Below are 5,912 nucleotides of genomic sequence, written 5' to 3'. Positions count from 1 at the left end.
AAGCTGAAACACTTTATAAATATCTTCTTTAAAATTATTTATATTTATCATTTTAAAAACATACCAACACAAAACAATTTTTTTTTTAATTGGGGGACTGCATCATGAGAGAAAAATGGAAAAAGCCACTAAATATCACTACACCGTGTCCCCAGGCCTCTCTGAGCTCTGCAGTCACGGCTCCCCTCCGTGAGTGCCACCTGACAGGCAGGTGTCGAGAGGAGAAGTCCAAGCCAAACATCCGAAGCAAGGTGAACTTCCGACTCCGGCCATGGCTGGCAGCACCCAGGGCTAAGTCATTTCCTGATCTGTGTCTCTGTTCCCTCCTGAAGTGTTTGTGAGAATTCAAGAAACCAAACACTGCTCTACCGGAATAAAGTCACGACTGACAGTGGCAGGTGAGTCCAGACTCTCCCAGGCCGTGCTCGTAGGTGGCCCTAAGATGTACAAGATCTTCAGAACCTCGGACTTAACTGGAGTCTTCACGAGAGAAGGTTAAGTGCACAGGGATGAGGGACAGTGGGGTGAGGGAGTGGACATTCAGGTCTTGTCGTTGTCAGTGCCCACAGTCGCCTCAGTTCCTCGATCTGGCTGCCACTTGCCACTCAGTTGCCTCACAACCATTTGCTATCTTTTCACCTTTTCTAAGAATCAAAGAGCAGGTGTTCTTGGAGCCGCCATCCAGAGATAGACAAGGACCTTTGACCCTTCTCAGCGAGACACTGAACAAACTCAGGTGATCACACAAAGTGCTCTCCAGAACGAGCCCTTGTCCTTGGCTTTCTACTCTGAGCTTTGGAGGAATATTTGTGTGTGAAGATGAGCGAAGTTGGAAACCTATCAAAAATTTGCCTTTCTCTTGTCTGGTCTGCTGCTAACTTCAGCAAGCAGGGACCTGTTTGGAAACTACTACCATGAACCCAAGGTAGTGTCTGGACACTTCTGTCACATAAAAGGTCTCTATAGCTGTGGTGATGTAATTTTAGATTCCAGAGACTGGACCAGGAGGACCCTGTCCTAAACAAACAGCTCAGGGGGAGAGCACATGCCTGCATTCAGGGGGCCCTCAAGGTTCACTCCTCAGCACTACAAAAATAAAAAGCAAAAAGAGCCTAGTTTGGTGGCACACACCTGTGCATGCACCATCTACTCAGGAGAATGAGACAGGAGGATTAGAAGATCAAGGGCTGCCTGGGCTGCATGGGGAGCTGGAAGCTTCCGAAGCAATCCAGCTGGGCCCTATTCCAAAAGAGAACGGAGAGAAAGGGCGTGTCTGGCTGGGATCTAGGTGAGTGGAAGAGACTGCCACTTGCCTTGCCTGTGTGAGACCCTACGTTTGTCTCCCATGGGCTCTCGCAGGGGTGCGTCCTCTTCTGGGAAGGTCTGTGGAGATGAATGAGGACAGATGTGCTACTTGGAGGAGCCCTAAGTGCTCCCTGACTTTCAGAGCTATTACCTACAAGGATTCCCCTACTTAGCCTCAGTACTGCATCCTCCCTGTTCTGGGTCCTCCGTGTTCCCATAGTCCTGTCTGTCCTGTGGTCCTCCTCATTCCATAGTCCTCCTCCAGCTCCTGAAGCCTTGTCTCACCACAGGTCTAGACTAGTGTCCTAGCCTCACTCCAGTTTTTAAGCTGCCAGTTTGCGCCATTTCTGTCTTTCTCCGTCGTTTCTTCCTCTTCTTTCCCATTGCTTCCACTGTCGCCTTTTCTGACATGGGCATTATTTCTCACCATTGCTGACAGAGTTGATCTATGTTTTGCTCACTATGGACTCGCGCAGACATGCCACTCAAAACTGCCAGTTTGCACCAGGTTCCCATAAGACCATAGAGAGCACAGAACCCGCCCTGAGAATAAACACTCACTTCCTCCTTGGAAGGGCTATTTAGCAGTACAAAGAACACTTCTTTTGAAAAGCAAACTATTTCTACACCAATGAACTCTAAGACAGTGATCCGTGTTCAACCAACAGATTCTCTGAGCTGCACAGGGGAGGGACTGGCGGTCTGGCAGGTGGTGAGTTGAGGAAACCACTTACAGGCTTAGGGGTGGTCCTGGAGAAGACACAGGAGCCAGTGGACAGCAGAAACAAAACAAAGCTCTCAATGGCACACCCTCCACCACCTTTGACCGCCTTCCTTGCTATTTTTTCCTTTATGTCACTCGTCACCTCTGATATGCTCTATATTCCAACCATTGATTTAATCACCAATGTATACATATACACACATACACACACACACACACACACAAACATACACCACCACCACCACCACACCTACCTGCTTGCATGCAAGCTTACAAAGGAGACTTTTTTCTTCTTTCTTTCTTTTCTTTCCTTTTTAATTTTTCTTCTTTCTTTGTTTTTGTTTTTTCAGGGTTTCTCTGTGTAGCCCTGGCTTTCCTGAAGCTCTCTTGACCAGGCTGGCCTTGAACTTGGAAATCCACCTGCTTCTGCCTTCGGAGTGCTGGGATTAAAGGTGTGCACCACCACCATCTGGCTCTTTTTCTGTTTTAACTACTGCTTAATCCCTAGTATTCTCATACTGTGGGGCACAGCGAGTTCTCAAGCACTGAGCTGGGTGTGCAATAAAATTACAGAAACCCTCTCCTGGGTCATAGTATATGGGGAGGGGGTAAAAATCTACTTCAGAGATGGAAGGTTTGGATTGAAGCAGACAAAATAAAAGGAACTCAGAAAAGGCAGGGTCAGCTGCTGCTAAATGGGAGACTGGCTGAGAAGGAGAAAGTTGATATTCTCCATCTCTAAAGCTTTCAAGTTAAGACACAGTGGCACACACTTATAATCTCAGCACTCTGGAGGTTGAGGTTAAAGGATTTCTGTGAGTTCTAGACCAACCTTGAACAGATCACACAGTAATCCCAGGCCAATCAGACCTTTTCTCAACAAAGTGCAGGGCCATGGATAAAGTGGGTAAAGGCATTTGTAGCCAAGACTGTTGACTTCAGTTTGATGTTTGTGACCCTCACCGGGGCAGGAGACAACCACTGCCAGAAACTGTCCTCTGGCCTCCACACGTGTGCTGTCCACAACCATGTGTACTCACACACATACATGCTATAAACAAAGTATAACACAAACTCAAAACAAAAAACAGAAATAAAATCTTGCATCTTGCCATATTGCTTGTTGCTTTGGGAGTTGATCTGGGAGTTCTGACTTTTCATTTTGGAGGGAAGGAGATGCAAGGTACTTCAGAATAAAAAAAAGGAAGCCTCAGTCTAGACACTAGAGGTGGGCAAGAAAGGTTTAAGGGTTTAGTGTGGGTGTGGTGTTGCAGAATATTTTCTTAAGTAGGCAAAGGTGTGTTATGTTTATTTGAGCTGCAGAATATTACTTTAACTGTGTAAAGGAGTTACTTTTGTTTATGCTGTATTTGTTAACAATGTAACGACATGTGTTTAAGGATATGTTGCATCTATTTCGCCTTGCCTGCCTGCCTAAGGCACCTGATTAGTCTAATAAAGAGCTAACTGGCCAATAGCTAGCAGGAGAAAGGCTAGGCAGGGCTGTCAGGCAAAGAACAAATAGCAGAATCGAGGCTGGAAAAGAAGAACGAGAAAAGGAGAAGAGAATGAGGGACACGCCCAGGGCAAGAAGCCAGGCAGCCACTGCCAGGATTCAGAGAAGCGGTGAGAGTAAGAGCTATAGGAGTAAGAAAGGTAATAAGTCCCGAGGCAAAAGGTAGAGAAAGAGAAACAGGTTACATTAAAAGAGTTAGCCAGAAAAGTGCCTAAGCGAGGCCATGCATTCAAAATGAATAGTAAGTCTCTGTGTCATGGCTTCGGAGCTGGTTGGTGGCCCAAAAGAAAAGCCTGATTCAGTGTGGGATCTGAATCTCCTCTCTAGCTCTGCTGGATGACCTTGAACATGTGACCTTCCTTCTCTGAGCCCTGCCTCCTCACAAGATGATAACACAGACCTCTGTGGATGCCCAAAAGTTGAAACCAGAGCACAAGGCAATGTTAACACTGCTCAGTCTCTCAGTCTAGGAAAGTAAAATAACTCTTACCAAGTCAGTCCTCAGAACTTGTGCTTCTGTCCTTCCCAATAGCTAAGGACAGGGACCGTGCACCGTTATAGGGCTCAGTGTGCGTGTAGTTATCACATCTGTTTCCCCTAACCCTTTTATTCTTGCGTGAAGTAGTACTGAATTTAACACAAATTAGAAGCCAATAAAACTACCCCCGACTCCCAGCTGCCCCCTGCCTTGTAGGGACTTGGAACGAGAGACCATGTCCACACTCTTCTCTTCCACTATGAGTCCTGCCATTTCCTTCCACGAAATGTAGTGGCCTGGATGACATCATCGCTGGCTCCCCCTCCATTGCTGCAGAAAAAGCTCTTAGCAGAAACACTTAGACCATTTTACGAGCTGCCCAAGCCATCTACTTAATGTATCTCTTTCTTCTTTGCCACAGGAATATATTTTTAAGTATATGAAATGAACACCTTTTCTCTATGGGAGAGGAAAAGAACAAAAAGACACATAGCCAAACAGAAAGAGACAAGTCGCTGTTCCGCCAAACAGTGGCAGGATCTGCTGAGCAGGAGAGGGCTCCCTGGGGCCCGAGTGAAGGTATATGAGGACAGATGGAGGGAGGGAATGGGTTCCCGAGTCCACGGGTGCATCCTGGTCTTCAATTTTCATGTTAGGCCAACTTGAATCCTAGACAAAGTCTGGAACTCCTGAGACTAATCCTGGGGCTCTAGCAGAGTTTGGGGGACTTTTATTTGCGTCTCTGTGCACTCCTCTAGTGAGGGTGGGACCTGGTTGAGTGACGCTGATAAGTGAGGCAGACCAAAATCTCCTGCAATAGCCAACTTTATTCAGAACATCAGGCAATCTGTACTCAGAGGGTTAAGAGGAGTCACGTGAATAATGTGTACACTCACAAGGGTAAGTCACGTGTAGCAGGCAAGCTACAGGTGACAGGCAAGGTACACATGACAAAAACATGTTTTTCCACAGAGGCATATAAACAAACAGCAACAGCCAGTTATAATGAATACTCTGAAGTAAACTCACTCCTATCTGCTGCGCCTGGGAGAGCCATGAAAACACATTCCAAGAACAAGTTCATGTTCTGAGTGAATGAGATCACAAGACTCTTGTTTGCTTGCAGTTTTCTCACAAACACTCAGAATTCTCATCACGTGGCCTGTGTTCTTACAACTGATGTTACCATGGGCAAGCCTGGAACTGGTGCTGCTGTCCCTGTAAAGAATTACATATGCTGGGCCTGAAAGATGACCTGCAGGTAAAGGAGTCTGCTGCCAAGCCTGGCGCCTGAGTTCAGTGCTCTGAACCTTTGAGAGAAGAGAACGTTGACTCCGGCTGCCTGTCCTCGGACTGCCACATCTGCACCATGGCACATTTGTGCATGCGTGCGTGCGCGCGTGCGCATACACATGCACACAAAATAAATAAATAAACAAATAAATAAAATCCATAGACAGATAGATGATGAACTAATTTTTAAAACTTAATTATGTGTGAAGTTACTACTTGAGATTGGAAAAGTATACCCCTGGATACAGCCATAAGTACCCAGATCAGAATATGGATTTTCCCCCTTATGCAATGTTGCGGATCCTACTCAGGATCTCAACATAGTAGGCAAGGGTCTACCACTGAGCTGTAGCCACAGCCTGAGATACCAAACAGTTTTAATTCCTCAGAAAGTCTCCTTATCAAAACACACCATTAATCCCATTGATTGAGACTAAAACTACTACCACAGTTTAAAGCCAAATTCGAAATAAGCTTTAAACTGGCCAAGTGGATGGGCTCTGGCCAGAACTAGCTTCTAGCTTCCCTGGAAATGACCCCAAATCAAGTACGGCAAGGGTTTAAGAAGCAAATCCTGCCAGAAGGTGGTGGCACAG

The 5,912-nt window shown here is 46.2% G+C and overlaps 1 long non-coding RNA gene across 1 annotated transcript; it reads left to right on the top strand.

Annotated features, from left to right (window-relative positions):
• The first annotated feature begins 206 nt into the window (after positions 1-206).
• On the top strand, positions 207-5,478 carry LOC146891130 (uncharacterized). Its single transcript, XR_014998107.2, has 3 exons — positions 207-398; positions 4,445-4,602; positions 4,996-5,478. It is a non-coding gene; the product is annotated as an uncharacterized LOC146891130 (long non-coding RNA).
• Positions 5,479-5,912: the final 434 nt, after the last annotated feature.

Source organism: Myodes glareolus, chromosome 19 (assembly GCF_982192425.1).
Source record: "Myodes glareolus chromosome 19, mMyoGla1.1, whole genome shotgun sequence".
Classification (NCBI taxonomy): Eukaryota; Metazoa; Chordata; class Mammalia; order Rodentia; family Cricetidae; genus Myodes; species Myodes glareolus.
Note: the sequence above shows the minus strand (reverse complement) of the source record. Positions and strands in the feature narration are given on the sequence as shown.